Source organism: Canis lupus, chromosome X (assembly GCF_048164855.1).
Source record: "Canis lupus baileyi chromosome X, mCanLup2.hap1, whole genome shotgun sequence".
Classification (NCBI taxonomy): domain Eukaryota; kingdom Metazoa; phylum Chordata; class Mammalia; order Carnivora; family Canidae; genus Canis; species Canis lupus.
This window is the reverse complement of record NC_132876.1, coordinates 52,654,814-52,679,442: the sequence shown is the minus strand read 5'-3', so window position 1 is coordinate 52,679,442 and position 24,629 is coordinate 52,654,814.

Here is a 24,629-nt window from a genome sequence, read left to right as displayed (position 1 = left end):
GAGGTCACATATTCTTTCAGTTCCTGCCTGTCTTGGAAGCTCTTTATCTCTCCTTCCATTTTGAATGAGAGCCTTGTGTATAAAGTATTCTTGGTTGCATGTTCTTCTCATTTAGGACCCTGAATATATCCTGCCAGCCCTTTCTGGCTTGCCAGGTCTCTGTGGAGAGGTCTGCTCTTACCCTAATACTCCTCCCCATAAAAGTCAGGGCTTTCTTGTGTCTTGCTGCTTTAAGTATCTTCTCTTTATATTTGGAATTTGCAAGCTTAACTATTAGATGTCGAGGTGTTGAACGGTTTTTATTGATTTTTTGGGGGGGATCTCTCTATTTCCTGGATCTGAATGCCTGTTTCCCTTCCCAGATTAGGAAAGTTTTCAGCTATTATTTGTTCAAAGACATATTCTGGCCCTCTGTCCCTTTTGGCGCCCTCGGAAACCCCAATTAAACGTAGGTTTTTCTTCCTCAGACTGCCATTCATTTCCCTTAATCTATCCTCATGGTCTTTTAATTGTTTGTCTCTTTTTTTCCTCCGTTTCCCTCTTTGCTATCAACTTGTCTTCTATGTCACTCACTGGTTGTTCTACCTCGTTAACCCTCATTGTTAGGACTTCTAGTTTGGATTACATCTCATTCAATTGATTTTTAATTTCTGCCTGATTAGATCTAAATTCTGCAGTCAGAAAGTCTCTTGAGTCCTTTATGCTTTTTTCTATAGCCACCATCGGCTGTATAATAGTGCTTCTGAATCGGCTTTCTGACACTGAATTGTAATCCATATTTTGTAACTCTGTGGGAGAGAGGACTGTTTCTGATTCTTTCTTTTGAGGTGAGGTTTTCCTTCTAGTCATTTTGCTCAGTGCAGAGTGGTCAAAAACAAGTTGTATTGGGAAAAGGAGGAAAAGAGAGAAAAGGAAAGAAAAGAGAAAAAGAAAAAAGAAAAAAGGAAGAAAAAAAGAAAAAGAAAGAAAGGAAAAAAGGGTGGGGGAAGCAAACTAAATCAAGAAGAAAAAAAAAGAAAAAACTTCAGGGGAGTATCTTCTGATTCTGTATACTTTAAGTTCCTTGACTTCCTCTGGAACTTGTCCGTCTAGCTGGTCTTCTGGGGGATGGGCTTGTTGTGCTGATTTTCAGGTGTTAGCACTTGGGGGAGCTGCTCTGCCCCTTGCCTGGTGCAGGGCTCAGTGGGGGTTGTTTACCCCCGGAGGCCCCAGGAGGTACAACCCCAGTGGCAGTGGCCAGCCCTGGAGCCCTGGATTCAGCTACCACAGTAGCTATAGAGATCTCAGTCTGCAGGGCCTGGAGGCTCCGGGGCGGGGCCGCTGATCTGCTCAGCTGGGGCAGGAGCATCCTTGCTGTCCTGGGCCCTCCCGGCCTCTGCCTGTCCTGGGGGGAGGCCGGATCCTGGGCTTTGTCCCGGCGCCCTGTGCTCCGGGCCTGCGCTGTTGGATTCGTGCTCCCGGCCGCACAGCCGCCTCCGTGGAGCCTCTCTGATCTGCTCCCAGAGCCGCGCAGCCCCCTCCGCACGGAACCTCTTCCTCTGCCAGAGCCACCTCGGAGCTGCTCCCGGCCGCGCAGCCCCCTCAGCGCGGAGCCGACGCCCGAGCCCCTCCGAGCTGCTCCGGTCGTGCGGCATGTGCTGCAGTCTTTTCGGAAGCTTGGAGGCGGGGTATGGCGCACTGTCCTGGGCACTCAGGTGTCTGTTACTGTCCCGGGGAGCCTGAGGGCATCCCCGCCCTCCTGGGGTCCTGCTCTAACTCCCTGCGGGCCCCTTTCCGCCCGGGAAGGTCGGTGCAGCTCCTGCTCCTCCGGGACGGGGCTCTCCTGTCCTGGGGACACTCGCCCCGGCCTCAGCCCGGCTCCTCGCGGGGCCCCTCCCCCTGGGATGACTTTTGTTTCTTTATTCAACACCCCCCCCATAGAAGCCTGAACTCTTCTCATTGTAACATTCCAGCTAGTCTCTCTTTAAATCTGAGGCCGAATTAGTAGATTTTCAGGATGATTTGAAGGTTTTCTAGGTAATTTGGTGGGGACAGGTGATTTGGGGACCCTACTCTTCCGCCATCTTGCCCCTCCCTCTGGTCAAATGTTTTTGCCATGTTTTTTGAGTTTGTCATATACTTATCCTTTATTTGTTAATATACTGTATTACATTAATTGATTTTTGGTAAATCCTACTTGGTCATATATTTTTACATGTTGATGGATTTGGTTTGCTACTATTTTCTTGAGGAATTCTATGTCTCTGTAGAAGATATATTGTCTGTAGTTTTCTTTCTAACTGATGTTCCTTGTCTGGTTTTGGTATCAGCATAATACAGAATGAACTGGGAAATGTTCCTTTCATTTTAATTATTTCCAAAGTGTTTGTAAAGGAAATCTGTTCATTCTTCTTTAAATATTTGGTGGAATTCACCAGTGAGGCTGGGTTACGGGCTACTCTTTTAATTAGCAATTAAATTTATTAATTTGTTATATAGTTATATTGAGGTTTTCTTTTTTTAATATTTATTCATTTACTTATGATAGACATAGAGAGAGAGAGAGGCAGAGACACAGGCAGAGGGAGAAGCAGGCACCATGCCAGGAGCCCGACGTGGGACTCGATCCCGGGACTCCAGGATTGCACCCTGGGCCAAAGGCAGGTGCCAAACCGCGGAGCCACCCAGGGATCCCCATATTGAGGTTTTCTAATTCTTCTTGAGTCAGTTTTGATAGTTTTATCTTTTTAAGAAATACTATTTCATCTAGGTTATCTAATTTGTTGGCATACATTTGTTCATTATTTCCTCTACATTTTTTTCCCTGTAAGTTGGTAGTGAAGTCCTTTCTCTTATTCCTGGGTTTAATAATTTGAATCTTCTTTTTTTCTTTTTCTTTTAGTCAGTCTAGCTAATGGTTTATCAGTTTTGTTGATTTTTTCTAAGAACTAAATTTTGATATTTACTTAAATGTTTAATCCTTACATCTTTGATAGGCTTCTCTATTCCCTTCTTTCTAAACATGAAAAAATAGGTTTTAATGTGAGTAACACATTTAAAAACCAACATATCCTTGAAGACAGACATTTATTGTTCACTTAATATAGACAGTCTCAGGCTAGTACAATACTCAGTGATTGGTATAATTCTATCTTATTCTGTTTTAGCCACTTTCAAAAGTTTATAATTTGGCCACTTGAGCCCCATCATCATGTTAGCATTTCAACCCATGTATCAGTATTCTGGCCAGCAGGAAATAGACTAGCCCTTCCATTCTTGAAAAGACTTTCTTCAATTTTCACATACCACTTCCATTAACAACATTTTGGTCTGATTCTACTATGTGGACCCACTAAGGCAAAAAAGAGTCTGGAAACTGAACTCTAATTATTGAGGAAATAAGGGAAGACTACTTATCAAAGGATATATTCTTATATAAGTTTGTAGTGATATTTAGTATGTATACATATTTTGAAATTATATAAAGGCATTTTATTACATACTGCATTTCACATTGTGATTTTTAAAAATATATTTAACAGCATTTAAGAAAAAAATAAAACAATATTCTTTGTGTGTGTGTGTGTGTGTATAGTATGTGTGAGGGTTTTTGATGATTCAGATGTAATGATTATGAAGGTGAACATTTGTGATCTCTTCACTATTTCCTTTTCCTGTCTATTCTACTTTCATTCCTGTTTCTTTCTTAGAAGTTTAAAATATTTTTTCTAAGCTTTATAATCAGTTAGAGTACTCATTTCCAGATCATTGTATGGACAAGAATTATCTGGTACATTTATTTAAAATATGGATTCCAGGTTCTAACCCAATAAATTATTCATTAGGTCTGGGGTAGAGCTTAAAATTTGCATAATTAACAAGAACGCCAGATTGTTCTGGCCACAGTATTTGAAAAAAATTTACTGAGTTAGGATATTTGGTGATTAACTTATTTAAAAAAAAACAAAAAAAATGAATTTGACAACTAAGACATATATTTCTCATTTCTAATGACTTTTATGAGTACGGCTTCCATTACTTAACTTAAAATGGAGCCTTAACCTTAGTTAATTTAAAACAAAACTTTAAAATATCATTATATTAGTTAAATTTTTCATGAAAGCAATAAAAGGAGATGGGGAAAGGTCTCTTAATTCAACTTGTAAACAGACAATCCTGGTTGGATAGAACCCTTAGAATAAAATAATCAGAACATTGTCTTATATTGGAAAGATCAAATAATTTTCTTTTCTGTGACAAAACTTGTGTCTCTTAACTCAGCCTTTGAGATATATCTCATCCAATTCTTTTACATTCACATAATTTTCTAATTAGTTGCAATACCATATTATCAGCATGGGGTTTTATTCTACCATAGATGTGTATTACTATATCATTAATTTTTTTAAAACAATTTAAACTATAACAAGTAGTATATGATCTAAATATTGGAAAAAAATAAAAATGTGCCTACATACACAAACATACACATATATACTTAGAAAAAAAGACTATAAGGATATATATCAACCTGACAAAATGTTAACAAGGTTTATTTTTGGATTGTGGTTTTACATGTGATTTTTGTTTTTATTTTGTGCTGTGCTTTCTATATTACATTTTCTCTATTTTACTTATATAATAAGAAAAAAGCTATTTTTTTTTGAAAAAAGCTATTTTTAAATAATAGTGCATTAAATTAAAATGTACAATCTGCCCATTGAGATTTAATATGACTGATTTAAATGGATATACAGACCTGTAATCCTAGTAAATCTACTAACAAAAAAATTATCAGTTTGCATTTTTTAAATATGACCTTTATTCTATTGTACATCAGATGCATTATTAAAAATTGTTTGCGTATTCATTTGGTGCTGATGAAGGAACTGATGATATGAATTCTTCAGTTCTATTATTGGCCATGCCACAAATTCCTTTGTTTCTGAAGCAGGCTACTATCATATGTGAGTCTTCTTGAGTGATTGTTTGCATTTCTTAGAAGACCTAGATATAAATAGTAGAAGTTCGATCTTTAGAGTATATCTTAGCAAGGTTTCAACACCTTTCTTGTTCAGAAAACAGCAGTGCCACTAAATCCCCATACATCCCATGGAATATTTTGTCATTAGTCTTCTCTTTTTCTGAACACAGACTGGTTAGCATCTGAATCCAAATTTTAAAAAGAAGATCTCAGGACTGGAAATAAATCAATTTTAAGATCTTAAAGCTTCAAATGAGCAAAATTCTACATATCCTTTGGAAATATTTCATTCTAACAGTATTTTTCCCCCAAACTGTTTTGTGTGCAGGGCTGGGAAAGTTGGGGATGAAATTGAATTGTAGGATAGTTAGCGCACAGTTGAGAAACTGGGACAAACACACGAAGGAAACTAACACAACAACAAATCAGGAGAACCAATGGAATATGATATAAGAAAAATAGTCCTTAAGAAATAAAGAAACTAACATTTTTTGAGCACCAACTATGTATCACTCTCTAGTTGCTGGGGCAGCAAGTAAAGAGTGGAGTCAAATATTACCAGAGAATTTGGATTCAATTAAAGATTAATAAGAGATAAATTATATCATAACTTTATTTCAAAGTAATTAGTTATTATTTTGCATAAATTTAGACTTGAATATGTAAGCAAGACTTTATTTTGGCAGCTATTTACATTTTTTAGTTTTTATTTTATCAAAATTAAACAGGTCCATGATTTAAATAGTCAAATAATCCTATGAGGCATATTAAGGCATATTCCCTAATGAGGCATATTCCCATATGAGGCATATTTCCTAATTCCCTTTAGCCCATATTTACTACTACCTAGAGATAACCAATCTCATTCTTTTAACTGATCATTTTGGTATATTTTTTTAAAGATTTATTTATTTATTTATTTATTTATTTATTTATTTATTTATTCAGAGAGAGCGAGAGAGGCAGAGACACAGGCAGAGGGAGAAGCAGGCTCCATGCAGGAAGCCCGACGTGGGACTCCATCCCTGGTCTCCAAGATCACACCCTGGGCTGCAGGCGGCGCTAAGCCGCTGCGCCACCGGGGCTGCCCACTATTTTTTCTAATTATCTAATTCTCTCTTACCATATGATGAGGCATTAGTTAATTCTTTTTTACAACCTTCACTACACTTCCTTTGTCCCATTCTCTCAATATAGTTAGTTCTTTTACATGATAGGATGAAGTAAATGCTTCATTCTTCTGAGTATGTATTATCTATGTGGACGTGTCCTTTCCTACTCAACTTTTGGTTCTCCCCTCAGTTAACAGTTATTTTGGTTTTGATTGATTAGTTTTCTGTGTGTTTATCTCTAATTTAGATCCTGTTGTATAAATCTTATTTCACATATTCAAGCACAATTTTATTAATGTCCTTCCAAGAATCAAGTTTTGGTGACTATGATAGAGTCTCTTTTTCTCATTCCCTTTCTGAGTATTTACCCCAATTTTAGAGTTCATATCCTCTAATACCTTCGTGAGAAAGGGTGCCTGAGTGGTGCAGTTTTTGAACTTGCATATCTGAAAAGTTTTTATTCTATCCTTATTTTGATTGATAGCTCATAGGCATAGAATTCTAGGTTGAAAATAATTTTCCCTAAATCTTGAAATCATTGTTTCATTCTCTTCTAGCTTCCAGTATTCCTGAGAAGTTTGATATTCTGTGATATATTCCCTTGTGCCAAGAAAGTTCTTTCTCCTTGAATCCTTTAGGAACTTTTTCTCTCTTCTAGAGTTCTAAAGTTTTATGATGATATGTTTTGGTGAGCTTGTTTTTATCCACTGTGCTAGGTAATTGATGAGCCCTTTCAGTATGGAAACTAATGTACATTAGGCCTGGGACATTTTAATAAATTGTTTATTTGATTATTTTCTTCCATATGATTTCTCTAGTCTCTCTGCAACTCCTATCATTAGAATCTTGGATCTCTTGGATAGGTCTTCTGTTTTTACTGTCCTTTTTCTTTCATTTTCTACCTCTTTGCCTTTTTGCTCTTTCTGGAATAGTTCTTAGACTTTATCTTTTAAGCCTTCTTATTAGGTTTTAACATATAACAAGCTATTTTTAATTTTCAAAGCCCTTCATTGTCCTTTGATGTTCCTTTTTATAGCAAAAGTTCTTGTTTCATGATTCATGAGTTAATAATTTCTATATCTGAGGATTTTTTTTGTATTATTTTTCATTCATAGTCTTTGTTTCCTGCAAGTTATTTTGTCATATTTGTTCTGAAATTCACTGGACATTTTTATTCATATGACTAGTGATCTCTGAGTGACACAATATAGTTTAGTGTTGGGCACTAAAAAGCAGATTGGAAGTTCTGTGTGTAGGATAAGTTTTATTGACTGGCTTTGTGGTAGTGTGACCTGACTAATTTCTTTAGATGATACCTGGATTTTCTAATCTCTTTACTAAAAAGTATAAACCTGGGTGCCAGCATTCTGGAATCTCAGTGAGGGAAAATTATGTGGTTTTTTTATATTCAACATATAAATTTCACATAATCCCCTGTTTTAATACGGTAGCCTCGTCCTTAGTTATACTTAGTTTCTCCCATTCCAGAGACCCTCTATATTACCTTTGCCAGAGAATTGACTGTCATTATTTTTCCATGGATAGGGAAAAAGCAGTATGTCAGCTACATGAAATAGAAAAGACACTCGAGTTGTAACTCCTCAAGGAAATTCAAGTGAATGTTTTAAACCAATATTCCTGTTTTTAAACTCATTCATCTCCCAGTGGTTCTTGGCACTACCCTCCTAAAGTTTTCAGGAGCACAATGATATAAAATTGATTCCTTCTTGGATTTCTCCACTATAACAATTTAGTTTTTCTGAGTGTATCAAGTTTCTCTTCATCCATCTGCTTTGTGCATTGCAAAATTTTGTTTCCTATTGTTTTGGTCCTATTAATATTGTTATATTATGCAACCTTCCACTTTAATCTTTTGACTATCATTTTAATGGAATTTTAGGAGAGTGACAAGACATTCATTCAAGCACCATGCTTTCTGATTTGTAGAAACATGGGGTATTCCCTTTCATAAGCTTAAATTAGGTCTCAGCTTAAAAAGCTTAAATGTCACTTCCTTGAAGAAGCTTTCCTAAACTATCTCAGGTAACTCCTCAGTCCTCCATGATTTCCTAAGTCAGTGCCTCACCTTTTTTCTCCACACAGAAATCACAATTTTTATTCATTTTGTTTTATAATATTAAGAGGTTTTTGGGCTTTCCCCCAAACTAGACTGTTAGCTGCTTGAGGAAAGGAGGGAACAAATGTCTTTCTTATTTCCCAGCACTTAAAAAAGCACCAGGTGTGGAGGAGGCATTAAATAAGTATGTATTTAATTTGGTCTGTAAATATAAAGTGATATTAAAACACTGCCCCAAACCTTTTAAACGGAAGATCAAAACAGAATATGGAAAAACAAAGAAAAGCAAAACAAAATAAGGCTCAATTTTATAGAAGGCAGCTATTTTCTTCTCACTCTTCAATTGTAATCCTGCATTCCCTCCTCACACTGATCCCATAGCATTACTCCTTTTATGTGTTGTTGTTCTATCAGTTAAGAAATCAGAGAATGCCAGAATCAATAAGAATCCTGTATGGTTTCTGTAAAAAAAATAAAAAATAAAATAAAAAGTTCACAAAGCCTCAGATTTTTCTGGCCTTCTAAAGTCCTGCTAATGCAGGACTTTTTTTTTTTTTTTAATTGAATCTGGCCTATGAAGGGCAAAACATTTTGGAGCTGGAAAATGTTTGAATTACTGCAATATTAGAAAAGAAACCAATTCATCAAATGGCACAGCTGCTCACTGTATGATCATTATGATCCTTGTTATTTGGGTGCTGGTTGGTATTTATATCTCATTAGTTCTCTTATATACCATCAAGCGATCTGCATTTAGGGAATAGAGAAAAACTAAAATATATTCAGTTCCAAGCTGCCAAAAACACATAAAAGAATGGATTCAGGTTTAATTCACTGTAGACCAGTTATTAAAAAACAAAAACAAAAACTGGGATTTGAGAAGTTTGCATTTGTGTGTGTGTGTGTGTGTGTGTGTGTGTGTGTGAATGTGTGTATTTATAGGAGATGAAGAGACAGCAGGAGTAAACTTCTTCAGAAGATATTTTCAATTTTAAATAGTTGACACTTTCTCTCATTACTCACTGACCTTGCATAGTTGGACTGCTGTCAAAATGAGATTTTTTAATCCATCGCTTCATTGGTGTCTATTTATTGGTATATATATAACATTTTATAATACATTAATAAAAATGTCAGTTCTCCATTCGTAATTAATGAATTATGTGTTCCACAACTAAAGTCATGTTTCTGCTATACTACCACACACACACAAAAAAAACAAAAACAAAAAAAAGTGGACATATTAGTGTTTGTGAAAACACAACTGGTCACAACCAAATGTTAATGATCTTGGCTGGTCATTATAAATAGCAACAAACCAGATTATCATATATTGATGAGGAAAAATCATCATAATGACTCCATTGAAATTATCATGCTATATTTCTCTCTCTCTTCTGTCCCACTAGTCCCACACACATGCACCCACGAAAGCCCATGTAAAGACATAGTGAGAAGGTGGCCATCTATTAGCCAGGAAGAGAGCTCAGCTAGATCAGCTGAAATCAGCTATGATCTCAAAAATCAGCTATGATCTCAAACCTTGATCTTAAACTTCCAGCCTACAGAACTGTGAAAAACTAAATGCCTGTTGCTTAAGCCACTCAGTCTGTAGTACTTGGTTATGGCAGACCTAGCTAAGATAAAAGAGTTTTTATACTCCTCATGCAAATTTCCCATAATCATGCTACATTTAATAAAATTGAGAAATTAACATTAGCACAATATTATTAACAACACTATATAATTTAAATAGATTAACCTGATTTTTCCATTTTTTATTGAAGTTTGATTTGCCAACATATAGTATAACTCCCAGTGCTCATCCCATCAAGTGCCCTCCTCAGTGTTCGTCATCCAGTTACCCATCCCCCTGCCAGGCTCCCCTTCCACTACCCTTTGTTTGTTTCCCAGAGTTAGAAGTCTCCCATGGTTTGTCTCCCTCTCTAACTTTTCCCACTCATTTTCCCTGATTTCCCTCACAATCCCCTTCACTATCTCTTTTATTCCCCATATAAGTGAAACAATATGATGATTGTCCTTCTCCGATTAACTTACTTCATTCAGCATAATACCCTCCAGTTCCATACATGTCAGAGTAAATGGTGGGTATTCGTCCTTTTTAATGGCTGAGTAACATCATATATGTATATATATATGTATATATTGTATATATACAATATATCACAATATGTATATCACATACATATGTATACACACAATATGTATATCACATACATATATGTGTTTGTGTGTGTGTGTGTGTATCACTTCTTCTTTATGCATTCACCTGTCAAGAGACATTGGGGTGCAGGTGTCCTGTCATTTCACTACATCTGTATCTTTGGGGTAAATACCCAGTGGTGCAATTGCTGGGTAATAGAGTAGTTCTATTTTTATCTCTTTGAGGAACCTCCACACTATTTTCCAGAGTGGCTGTACCAGTTTGCTTTTCTAACAAAAGTGCAAGAGGGTTCCCTTCCTCCACATCCTCTCCAACATTTGTTGTTTCCCGTCTTATTTATTTTCACCATTCTCACTGCTGTGAGGTGGTATCTCATTGTGGTTTTGATTTGTATTTCCGTGATGGCCAGTGATGCACAGCATTTTCTCATTTGCTTGTTGGCCATGTCTATGTCTTCCTCTTTGAAATTTCTGTTCATGTCTTCTGCCCAATTCATGATTGGATTGTTTGTTTCTTTGCTGTTGAGTTTAGTAAGTTCTTTATAGATCTTGGATACTAGCCCTTTATCTGATAGGTCATTTGCAAATAACTTCTCCCATTCTGTAGGTTGTCTTTTACTTTTGTTAACTGTTTCTTTTGCGCTGCAGAAGATTTTTATCCTGATTAAGTCCCAATAGTTCATTTTTGCTTTTGTTTCTTTTGCCTTCATAGATGTATCTTGCAAGAAGTTACTGTGGCAGGTTCAAAAAGGATGTTGCCTGTGTTCTCCTCGAGTATTTTGATGGATTCTTCTCTCACATTTAGAACTTTCATCCATTTTATCTTTGTGTACGGTATAAGAGAATGGTCCAGATTCATTCTTCTGCATGTGGATGTCCAATTTTCCCAGCACCATTTATTGAAGAGAATGTCCTTTTTCCAGTGGATAGTCTTTCCTGCTTTGTCGAATATTAGTTGACCATAGAGTTGAGGGCCCATTTCTGGGTTCTCCATTCCATTGATCTATGTGTTCATTTTTGTGCCAGTACCACACTGTCATGATGATCACAGCTTTGTAATACAGGTTGTAATCGGCATTGTGATGCCCCCGGCTTTGGTTTTCTTTTTCAGTATTCCGCTGGCTATTCAGGGCCTTTTCTAATTCCACACAAATCTTAAGATTATTTGCTCTAACTTTCTGAAGAAAATCCATGGTATTTAATAGGGTTTGCATTGAACATGTAAATTGCCCTTGGTAGCATCAGTATTTTCACAATATTAATTCTTCCAATCCATGAGAATGGAGTATTTTTCCATCTCTTGTGTCTTCCTCAATTTCTTTCAAAAGTATTCTGTAGTTTTTAGGTTATAGATCCTTTACCTCTTTGGTTAGGTTTTTTCCTAGGTATCTTCTGTTTTTGGGTGCAATTGTAAATGGGATTGATTCCTTAATTTCTCTTTCTTCAGGCTCATTGCTAGTGTAATAAGCCAGAGAAATGCCACTGATTTCTGGGCATTGATTTTGTATCCTGCCACATTGTTGAATTGATGTAGGAGTTCTAGCAATCTTGGGGTGGGGTATTTTGGTTTTCTACGTACAGTATTATGTCATCTACAATGAGGGAGAGTTTGACTTCTTTGCCAATTTGAATGCCTTTTGTTTCTTTTTGTTGTCTGATTGTTGAGGCTAGGACTTCTAGTACTATGTTGAATAGCAGTGGTGGGATCCCTGGGTGGCGCAGCGGTTTGGCGCCTGCCTTTGGCCCAGGGCGCGATCCTGGAGACCCGGGATCGAATCCCACATCAGGCTCCCGGTGCATGGAGCCTGCTTCTCCCTCTGCCTATGTCTCTGCCTCTCTCTCTCTGTCTCTCTGTGACTATCATAAATAAATAAAAAATTAAAAAAAAAATTTGAATAGCAGTGGTGAGAGTGAACATCCCTGTTGTGTTCCTGATCTTAGGAGAAAGACTCAGTTTTTCCCCATTGAGAATGATATTCTCTGCGGGATTTTCCTAGATGCCTTTTAAGATATTGAGGAATGTTCCCTCTATCCTTACACTCCAAAGAGTTTTGATCAGAAATGGATGTTGTATTTTGTCAAATGCTTTCTCTGCATCTATTGAAAGGATCATATGGTTCTTGTTTTTTCTCTTGTTGATGTGATCTATAATGTTGAATGTTTTACAAGTGTTGAACCATCCTTACATTATGGGGATAAATCCCACTTGGTCATGGTGAAAATCTTCTTAGTGTACTGTGGGATCCTATTGGCTGGTATCTTGTTGAGAATTTTTGCATCCTTGTTCATCAGGGATACTGGTTTATAATTCTCCTTTTTGGTGGAGTCTTTGTCTGATTTTGGAATCAAAGTGATACAGGCCTCATAAAACAAGTTTGGAAGTATTCCATCCCTTTCTATCTTTCAGAACAGCTTTAGTAGAATAGGTATTGTTTCTTTTTTAAATGCTTGATAGAATTCCCCTGAGAAACCATCTGGCCCTGGACTTTTGTGTCTTGGGAGGTTTTTGATGACTGCTTCAGTTTCCTTGCTAGTGATTTACCAGATTTTTATATTGTCCTTTTGCTATTCCAGAATCCAATCCAGGATTCTACATTGCTTTTATTTGCCATGTCTCCTAAATATCTTTCAGTGTGTAACAACTTATCAGTTTTTCCTTATCTTTCACAATCTTTACTGATGTTGTTGATTTTGACTTTTGTCTGATGTTTTCTAATGATTTGTCTATGGATTATGGATTTATGTGATGTATAGAACAACAGGTGATGTTACATTCTTGTGTAATATCAAGGGGTCAGTAATATCAATATAACTTATTACTCTAATCTTTTTTTAGAAACATTTTATTTATTTATTTATTGGAGAAAGAAAGCAAGTAAGTGGGAGGAAGGGCAGAGGGAGAAAGAGAATCTCTAGCAGACTCCATGCTGAACTTGGAGCCTGAAGTGGGGCTCTATCTCATGACCCTGGTACCATGACCTGAGCCAAAATCAAGTGTCAGACTCTCAAATAATGGAGCCACCCAAGTGTCCCTACTACTGGTAACCTTAACTGTGATTACTTGGTTAAAGTGTTATTTGTTAGATTTCTACACGACAAAGTTACTACTTTTCCCTTTCCATACTATTTTCATTAGAAATGAGTCACTAAATCCAGACATACACAAAGGAAGGGAAAATTAAATTCCACATGCTTTAGGGATGAGTATCAAAGAATTTATGGGTATGTGTTAGAAAAATACCATTGTAATTAATATTTTGGGGGTGATATTTTGAGACTATACAAATATCCTCTTTTCTCTAATGTTTTACACAATAATTTTAGCATCTATCCATTGATATTGCTTTCAGGATTTATTACTGTGGTTGGTATTCTAAGGTGATTTTCTAGTTTCCTCATTTCTTCTACAGTTATCAATTGTAATTCTTCTGTAAAAAAGGTTTATTCCATTTTCTCATTATTTATATTTTTTTATTTATTCAACTATTTATATCATAATGGATTCATGGATTTTTATTTTATTCTTTGGGTCATAATACATATTAGTATTTATTTTGTTACTCAAATTCTTGTGGCTTTGGTCATTGAGAGTTCTGTTAGATTTACTACTATGTTCTTTTTTTTTCTTTCTTTTCTTTTTTTTTCTTACTTTCTTGGACTACAAGATGTTACAAGGACATCATGTATTTTTCCTGCTGTAGCTCTTGAATCAGCCATTTACCAAGTATCCCTGGCTCCTTTTATTGGATAATAGTATTTGGAAATCAAGATCTGGGGACACCTGGGTAGCTCAGTCAGTTAAGTGTCTGCCTTTGTCCCAGATCATGATCCCAAGGTCCTGGGAATGAGCCCCATGTTGGGCTTCCTGCTCCACAGGGATCCTGCTTCTCACTGTCCCTCTGCCTGCTGCTACTCCTACTTGTGCTCTCTCTCTCTCTCTCTGTCAAATAAATAAATAAATAAAATCATTTAAAAAATCAAGATCTGGTTGCTAGATATGCAAAGCTAGGAAATGTTTGCAGATATGCTAACCCATTTATACATACACATTCATATTTACTCCTTTATCCATGTGTGTATACAAATTTAAATACACAGTTGATATTGATATTTCCAAGTCTAACCCAACACTACAGGATTCATTCTAACATTCCTCCTTTATTTTTTTTATAAAATCATTTTTCTCCCACTGTGAAACCTCACTCATACAATCTATATTTAATAATTTGTTCAAACAGTATACATGTAGTTTCAGATTTGCTTATCTGTTTTACTGTGAGAAATTTACCAATTACAGTCTAGTAATTTAGTAGTTTTTGTTTTGTTATGTGTTTAGCTTAATCCTATTTTATCAAAACATTGTATTATAGAGTCAGGTAAGTTTCTTTCTTCACCACCTTCATAAAGGTTTTTAAACCCTATTTGAGGAGATTTTCTTCAGTAGTTCTTGGATGTCATTCCAGAATTTTTTATTTTCACCAGCATTCCAGTGATTCTTATGCAGATAAACTGTGGACCTCATTTTATGACTTAATAGCCTAGGATATATTGAGAATAAATTGAACACATCCCCATCTTTCAATCCTGTAGTGCCCAAATGAGTTAAAGAAAACAACATCAAAAGATATTTCATTAAGCCAAGCCAGAAAGGAGCATTATGTGTTCTCCTTGGAGATTTAACTTTCCTTCTCATATTTACTTTCTCAGCACTTCTTCTACACTGAGTTCTACTTATATGATTCTAAGGAAGAAGGATGTCAAATAAAACAGAGCTTCTAGTTCCTCCTTCAGTATTATCTGGTAACAGAAACCGGGAAACAATTTTTAGGAAACTGAGAGATCAGAAATTATTCAACTTAAAACAAGAGCAAGCTGAGGTTATCTCCTTTGTAACATTGAATTTTTGGGGATGCCTGAGTGGCTCAGCAGTTGAGCATCTGCTTTCGGCTCAGGGCATGATCCTGAACTCCCAGAATGGAGTCCCATATCGGGCTCCCTGCATGGAGCTTACTTCTCCCTTTGTCTATGTCTCTGCCCCTCTGTGTGTGTCTCTCTCATGAATAAATAAATAAAACCTTTAAAAAAAACATTGAATTTGTTGTTTATTATGATAAGCATTCTGGCACTTTACTGCTTTGGATTTCATTGCTTCAGCACAATAAGGCATGAGAGCTACTACTTTCAGCAAGCAGTATTCATAATAAAGCCCTTTACTTTTTGTTTGTAAGTTCCAGAAAACTTTACTAATGCTAATTTCTGTTGCAGATTTAAAAGTAGGATGGTTTGATTATTGTTGTTTTGGAGATGACAAAAGAGAAACACATAATGGAAATAAGAATTCAGTATTCAAATCACTAATGTAATAATCCAGATTAACACTATAAATTTCAAGGATGAAAACCTTTTGTTGGTGTGTTCTATCTTATTGGGCATTTCCAGGGACATTTACTTACATAAACTTTGAAGAACAATCTCTGTTCATGGTGACATGCAGAAGTTAAAATATGACCCAAATATGGTAAAGATGCTTTTAATTTTTTTAAAAAACTTTTCAAGCTTCTACTCTAAGGTAATGACTCTTTTTTCACCCCAAAGTAATATTTCTTATCTTGAGATATGATAACTGAAGACCATTTTATGACATACCAGCTCCAGTTAGCTGTATAAAGATGCTAGCATTTCAATGAGAAAAATACCACTCTATGTCTTAATAATACAGTGATGTTATTAAATAGAATGAATTGTTTTCATAGTAAAAATCTCCAACCCGCTTTGAGGAACTTTATTATTCAACAGGTAATCATCAGCAGGACAGCTCTCTAATAATTAGCATTTGGTACTTTGTTGGAATTCATAATTCAGAATAGCAGTAAAAGGAAATTCATTCAGAGATTAGTTTATTGGATTTGGATGCAGTTTTAAGAAAAAAAAATCAGAAGTCTATGTGCCTTAGAAATAATGTAATGCATTTCTCATCATTATTTTGCCTTATATAATGTGTTCTTATTACCTTTTCTAATTTAGAGGCTAGGTTACTATAAGCCAACAAATATGTCTTTATTGTGTGTCTTACTCTGACTTTTCCTCTCATCTTCCTCCATAACCCCTATATCCAGCCCCTATGCACTCAGCCACTTGCTGATAATAAACTGTCCTTCTACTCTGAAAACTAAGTGAGCCACACTCCACAAATCCTCAGCAATCAATGAGAACCAAGGGGAAATGGAAGTTCAGACTGCATTCAATCTTACAGGTGGCACTACTATGCTCTGAATCTGGTCAATGGATACACTTACTTTAGAAGGATATGAACCAGTGGAAAATAGGTATTTTGCAAATATCAAACTATTATGCCCTTTCATTCCTCTGAGTTTTAGTACCTGAAAATTGGCTATTTAGCAAAAATCTGTATATGTTTTACATGAGTTATTTGACATAACTCAACACCCTTCAATCTTGAGAGAATACAAATACTATACATGATTGTATTACATAATAATATTACCTTCAGGTAATAGAGACATTGCTGCATGGTGATATGGCAGGTTTAAATGCTGTTAGAGTAAAAATTCCTTGTTCAATTGAGCTTAAATGAAATAAAAAGACATGATTTGCTTAGCCTGGACATTATTCTCAGTATAGTACAGAGATTAAGCATTTAAGTCATATTGAGAGAGACACTTTGTCCTTAAGGGATCTATAAACAACATCTATCACATTCAAGGAAAGATTTCTCATTTGAGCTTCTAGAAATATTCCCAGGGTATCTTTCACCTCTGCCAGCTGTTGTCAAAGTCTGACAGTGGATGTATCAGTAAGACAATGATGCCTAAATTACTGTACCTTGTCAATTCCATATGGAATGGTTTGGTCACCCATACCCTGACCATGATTTTACTCAAAGGAAAAGTAAATGTAGAAGAAACATTAAAAAATTAAAATGTCTCTCTAACAAGTTGTCAAGTAGAGATTTTTTTGTTCAATACTCAGCTATCTTTAAAATTGTCACCCAACCTAATTATTAATATTAAGTTTTTCATTATTATACTGTAAAACTTTGAAGGATTTAGATTTTGAGGGCAAAGCAATGTAGACATGTATATCTAGATAATTGCCTCTGGGAATTTTAATTCAATGGCATATTCATACAATTCTATATTTTCTACAGCAGAGAATATTAGAGGAAGAGAATATTATGTTCCCATATCCAATTACGGAAAAAGAGATCATTATAGCCAACTTGGCAATAAGGTCATAGCAATGGAGAAAACAGTGTTCATACCCAGATTTAAGTCTTCTCGTAGCTCCCAGTACAAATGAAAGTATAGGTAGGAAAGAGAGAATATATATATGAAAGGTAACAAAGAAGGCAGAGACCTAAACAGTAGCTTATGTCAGAAAAGAAATGAAGACAGACCTCACTGGAATGTGTCAAAGAAATCTTTACTATGTCAATGAAGCCTTCTGAGGATACCAGTGTTGCCCTGGTATCGCTGAATATCATTTCATCAAAAAAAAAGAAAATATCACAAGGTCATGTTCCTACTATATGTCAAGCCCTGTGCTCAGTATCTTATATATGTGTGATCTCCTTTAATTTTTTTTTAAGAACACTATGGAGATAAGAAAATGTATTTAAAGAGATTAAAGAAGTTATGTATTTTACCTAATTCTGCCACCTATTATCTATCTATAATTGAACTTCTGACCAAAAGTGTATCAACTCAGGCATACTTACTTAGTTATGATTAGGAAATTTTGAAAGTTGAAGATGGCTAAAAAACCCTCCTTAGCCACTATGAGTGGTTCCTCATAATCTTACCACTCTGATTTTGTAAACTCTTGGTCCATTATCAGAAAGTTCCTCTATATCCAGTGTTTCTCTGAATGTTTCTTTCATTTGCTTACCTACTTTGAAACTTGGCAATTCCCTGAAAACATTTTTTCATTTTGATGCCATCATTCTAGTGGGCACCATTTTGTTTTCCTTTCATAATCCATAAAACCCAAATGTTGAGATTGGCATCCTTGTTGCTCCCCAATTTCTTACACACTTTTACACCCTATACCTCCTGCTAAAAACTCTGTTCTTATTAGATCACATAGTCATTAGAGTTCACCTTATTTCAATAGCAGTAACTTGGAAAATTTTAATCTATTTGGATTATTCATTTTTGGGGGTATTGAGTATTATAAGACAATTTTCCAACGAGGAAATACAGATAGCCAACAGACACATGAAAAGATGCTCAAATCACTGCTATCGTCAAGGAAACACAAACCCAAACTACAAACGAGATATCACCTCATACCTTTCAGATTGACCAAAAACAACAACACAAGAAACAACAGGTGTCAGCAAGGGTGTGGAGAGAGGGAACTCTCTTGCACTGTTGGTAGTAATATAAACTAGTGCAGCCAACGTGGAAAACAGTATGAAGATTCCTTTAAAAAATAAAAATAAGGAGAGAGAGAGAAGATGAAGACAGAGTACAGGACCCTAAGCTTCTCTTGTCCCATGAACACAAGATCACTAACAAATCATTTTAACACCCCCAAAATCAACTGACAGGAAGAAAAGAAACTGACAGAACAAACTCCACAACTAAAGGGAGAGAAAGCTTAGTGGTTTAGCACTGCCTTCAGCCCAGGGCCTGATCCAGGATCGAGTCCCATGTCGGGCTCCCTGCATGGAGCTTGCTTCTCCCTCTGCCTGTGTCTCTGCCGCCTACCCCCTCCCCTGTCTCTCATGAATAAATAAATAAAATCTTTTAAAAAGTAGGTAGGAAGTACAGAGACATGGTTTAGGGGAGAAATGAATCGCATATGCTGTGCAGGGGTGGGAACTATGGTCATAGAAAAAGGTGAGAAAGAGTGGAGCACACAGGGGAAGGCAAAAGAGAACATTTCCCCAAAGTCATTGCCTGGGAAAGTGAGAAGGGCTGACTTACATGAGTTCTTGACATTAGTAGGGATTAAAGCTTGGAGTTTTAAAGGCAAGGGGCTTGGCAGCAATAGAGCCCAGAGGGCACTGCTCTATTCCTGGAGAAAGAAGACAGACATTGTATTAGCAGGTACATATAGTGATTTCAAGAAGAGCAAATAATCTCCCCCTGAAAGGCAGCTTTCATTGAGATACCTCACTAGGGATAAAGGAGATGAAACCATTTCCTTCCCCTGCTCTTCAGAAAAAACACAGAATCACATGCAGGAAGCAGCACAAAACCAACATTGGCTGCCTAATTTGCTTACGCTGAGTCCCCACACCTGTATTCTGGTGGGTGTGCCCTCCTGGGTCAAACTTGCCTCTGTCCCAGCACAGTGGACTTCTTCCCTGGAAGGTCAGCAGAAATCCCTTCCTACACCATATCTACAGACCAGAAAGTTCTGGAGGGCTTCATATCTGTGGGAAGTAGTATCAGGTCTCATATAATAAGCAGACCAGAGCACAACAAATTAAAACTCACCACATTCTGGCCAAGGACAAAACACTGCCCAGAGCAGGCAAGGAGAGCCTCTGCAAATGACTGACATAAAGGATAGGGCAACCAAAAACAAGAGCACATCTCAGGCAGCACACACCAGACATATTCCCTGAAGTACCAGGCCCTGGACACTATATGATTTCTCCTTCATAAAGCCATCATTCTCAGGAACAAAGACAAATAATAAAAAATAAATAACAAATAAATGTAATAGACTTTTCTAACACAAAGGAGAAGGCACAGGCTTAGACAAGATGCCAAGATGGAGGAATTCATCCCAAATGAAAGAAAAGATAAGGTCATGGTTAATGTCTAAATAAAACATATAGAGGTAACATCTCTGATAGAGATTTTAATGCAACAATCATAAAGATACACCCCAAGCTTCAGAAAAGAGTGTAATACCTCAGGGAGACCTTTACCACAGAGATGAGAGACAATGAATCAGAAATGAAGAATGCAATAAATGAAATTGGAAACAAGCTTAATGTGATGAACATAAAAATGGAAGAAGCAGAGAAATGAATAAGTGATATGGAAGACAAAATAATGGAAAACAATGAAGTTGAACAAAAGAAAGAAGAATTATGGAACAAGAGAATAGACTTAGAGAATTCAGTGACTCCATCAAACATAGCAACATTCATATCATAAGATTCCAGAAGAAAAAGGGAGAGAAAAGGGGGCAAAAACTTAATTTGAGAAAATAATAACAGAAAACTTCCTTAATCTGGGAAAGGAATCAAATATCCAGATCCAGGAGGCACAGAGAATTCCCATCAAAATCAACAAAAGCAGGGCAATGACAAGACATGAATAATTAAATTTGCAAAATATAGTGATAAAGAAAAAAATCTTAAAAACAAGACAAAAGAAGTCCTTGACTTACAAGGGAGATCCAAAAGGATAGCTGGAGATCTCTCAACAGAAACTGGCAAGGCAGAGGGAGTGACATGATATATTCAACATGCTTAATGGGAAAAATGTGAAGCCAGAAATAATCCAATCAGCAAGGCTATCATTCAGAATAGAGGGAGATAAAGAGTTTCCCAAACAAACAAAAACTAAAGAAGTTCCTGAGCACAAAACCAGCCCTGTAAATATATTAAAGAGGATTCTTTGAGTAGGAAGGAAAGAAGGAAAGTGGCAAAGATTAGAAAGGAACAGAGAAAATCTCCAGAAACAATGAAAAAACAGGTAATAAAATGGTGTTAGGTTTATACCTATCAATATTCTAAATGGAAACGGACTAAATATTACAATCAAAAGACATAGGGTGTCAGAATAAGCAAGAAAACAAGACCCACCTATATATTGCCTACAAGAAACTTATTTTGTTCCTAAAGACACCTACAGATTTAAAGTGAGAGGATGGATAAATATTTATCATGCAAATGAATTAGCTATTTTAGATATGTTCAAAATACTAATACAGGGCAGCCCTGGTGGCTCAGCGGTTTAGTACAGCCTGCAGCCCAGGGCGTGATCCTGGAGACCTGGGATTGAGTCCTACATCAGGCTCTCTGCATGGAAGCTGCTTTCCCTCTGCCTGTGTCTGTGCCTCTCTCTGCCTGTGTCTCTCATGAATAAATAAGTAAAACCTTTAAAAAAAATACTAATAGAAACCAAGTCTAAAACAACTAAATGTATGACAGTTTTCTAAATTTTACCAAAAGGAAATATCAATAAATAAAGACACACAGAATATATGTGTATATATATATATATATATATATATATATATATATATACATATATACAAATAGAAATTTTCTGTAGTTGAAAAGTATAATAGAATCTTGTCTCACATTTAGATCTTTCATCCATTTTGAGTTTATCTTTGTGTATGGTGAAAGAGAGTGGTCTAGTTCATTCTTCTGCATGTGGATGTCCAATTTTCCCAGCACCATTTATTGAAGAGACTGTCTTTCTTCCAATGGATAGTCTTTCCTCCTTTATCGAATACTAGTTGACCATAAAGTTCAGGGTCCACTTCTGGGTTCTCTATTCAGTTCCATTGATCTATGTGTCTGTTTTTGTGCCAGTACCACAGTGTCTTGATGACCACAGCTTTGTAGTACAACCTGAAATCTGGCATTGTGATGCCCTCAGATATGGTTTTCTTTTTTAAAATTCCCCTGGCTATTCGGGGTCTTTTCTCATTCCACACAAATCTTAAAATAATTTGTTCTAACTCTCTGAAGAAAGTCAATGGTATTTTGATAGGGATTCCATTAAACGTGTAAATTGCCCTGGGTAACATTGACATTTGCACAATATTAATTCTGCCAATCCATGACCATGGAATATTTTTCCATCACTTTGTGTCATCCTCAATTACTTTAAGAAGTGTTGTGTAGTTTTTAGGGTATAGACCCTTTACCTCTTTGGTTAGGTTTATTCTTAGGTATCTTATGCTTTTGGGTGCAAATGTAAATGGGATTGACTCCTGAATTTATCTTTCTTCAGTCTCATTGTTAGTGTATAGAAATGCCACTGACTTCTGGGCATTGATTTTGTATCCTGCCATGCTACCAAATTGCTGTATGAGTTCTAGCAATCTTGGGGTGGAGTCTTTTGGTTTTCTACATACAGTGTCATGTCATCTGCGAAGAGGGAGAGTTTGACTTCTTCTTTGCCAATTTGAATGCCTTTAATGTCTTTTTGTTGTCTGATTGCTGAGGCTAGGACTTCCAGTACTATGTTGAATAGCAGTGGTGAGAGTGGACATCCCTGTCTTATTCCTGATCCTAGGGGAAAGGCTCCCAGTGCTTCCCCATTGAGAATGATATTTGCTGTGGGCTTTTCGTAGATGGCTTTTAAGATGTTGAGGAATGTTCCCTCTATCCCTCCACTCTGAAGAGTTTTGATCAGGAATGGATGCTGTATTTTGTCAAATGCTTTCTCTGAATCTATTGAGAAGATCATATGGTTCTTGTTTTTTCTCTTTTTGATATGATCTACCATGTTGATTGCTTTTTGAGTGTTGAACCAGCCTTGCATCCCGGGGATAAATCCCACTTGGTCATGGCGAATAATCTTCTTAATGTACTATTGGATCCTATTGGCCAATATCTTGTTTAGAATTTTTGCATATGTGTTCATCAGGGATATTGGTGTATAATTCTACTTTTTGGTGGGGTCTTTGTCTGGTTTTGTTTTTTTTTTTTTTTTTTTTATTTTTTATTTTTTGGTTTTGGAATTAAGGTGATGCTGCCCTCATAAAATTGGCTTGGAAGTATTTCCTCACTTTCGATCTTTTGGAACAGCTTTAGTAGAATAAGTATGGTTTCTTCTTTAAACGTTTGATAGAATTCCCCTCGGAATCCTAATGGCCCTGGATTTTTGTGTCTTGGGAGGTTTTTGATGGCTGCTTCAATTTTCTCCCTGCTTATTGGCCTGTTCAGGTTTTCTACTTCTTCTTGTCCCAGTTTTGGTAAATTATAGTTTTCCAGAAATGTGTCGATTTATTTCAGATTGACTAATTTATTGGCATATAGCTGCTCATAATAGATTTTTAAAATCATTTGTATTTCTGTGGTATTTGTTGTAATCTCCTTGTTTATTCGTGATTTTATTAATTTGAGTCTCTTCTTTTTAATAAGGCTGGCTAATGCTTTATCTCTCTTATTAATTCTTTCAAAGAACAAACTTCTGGTTTTGTTGATCTGTTGTACAGTTCTTCTGGTCTCTATTTCATTGAGTTCTACTTGAATCTTTATTAACGCTCTTCTGCTGGATGTAGGTTTTGTTTGCTGTTCTTTCTCCAGTTCCTTTAGGTGAGAGGATAGCTTGTGTATTTGAGTTTTTCCCAATTTTTTGAGGGATGCTCCTATTGGGATGTATTTCACTCCTAGGACTACTTTTGCTGTATCCCAAAGATTTTGAACGGTTGTGTCTACATTTTCATTAGTTTCCATGAATCTTTTTAATTCATCTGAAATTGTCTTTTAGCAGGATGCTCTTTATCCTCCACATGTTTGGGTTTCTTCCAGATTTCTTCTTGTGATTGGGTTCTAGTTTCATAGCATTGAGCTCTGAATATATACAGGGGACAATCACAATTTTTGGTATCATTAAAGATCTGATTTGTGACCCAGTATGTGGTCTATTCTGGAGAAAGTTCCATGTACACCAGAGAAGAATGTGTATTCAGTTGCATTCGGATGGAAACTTCTGTATATATGTGAAATCCATCTGGTCCTGTGCATCATTTAAGTCTCTTGTTTCTTTGGAGATGCTGTGCTTAGAAAAACTGTCATTTGCAGATAATGCCATGTTGAAGTCTCCCAGTATTAGAGTATTATTACCTAAGTATGTCTTTCCTTTGGTTATTAATTGATTGATATATTTGGCAGCTTCCACATTAGGGGCATAAATATTCATGACTTATAGTTCCTCTTGTTAAATAAACACTTTAAGTACGATATAGTGTCCCTCTTCATCTTTTACTACACTCTTTGGGATAAACTTTATCTATCTGATATGAAGATTGCTATCCCAACATTTTTTTGAGGACCATTTGAATGGTAAGTGGTTTTCCAACTTTTCATTTTCAGGCTGTTGGTGTCCTTAGGTCCAAAATGTGTCTCTTGTAGACAGCAAATAGATGGGTCTTGCTTTTTTATCCAGTCTGAAACCCTGTGTCTTTTGATGGGATCATTTAGCTCATTCACATTCAGGTTATATATGCTTTCAATTTCTTCCTGTTTTTTAAGCTTTTTATCTCTCCTTCTATTATGAATGAGAGGCTTTGTGGATAAATATTCTTGGCTGCATGTTCTTCTCATTTAGTACCCTGAATATAT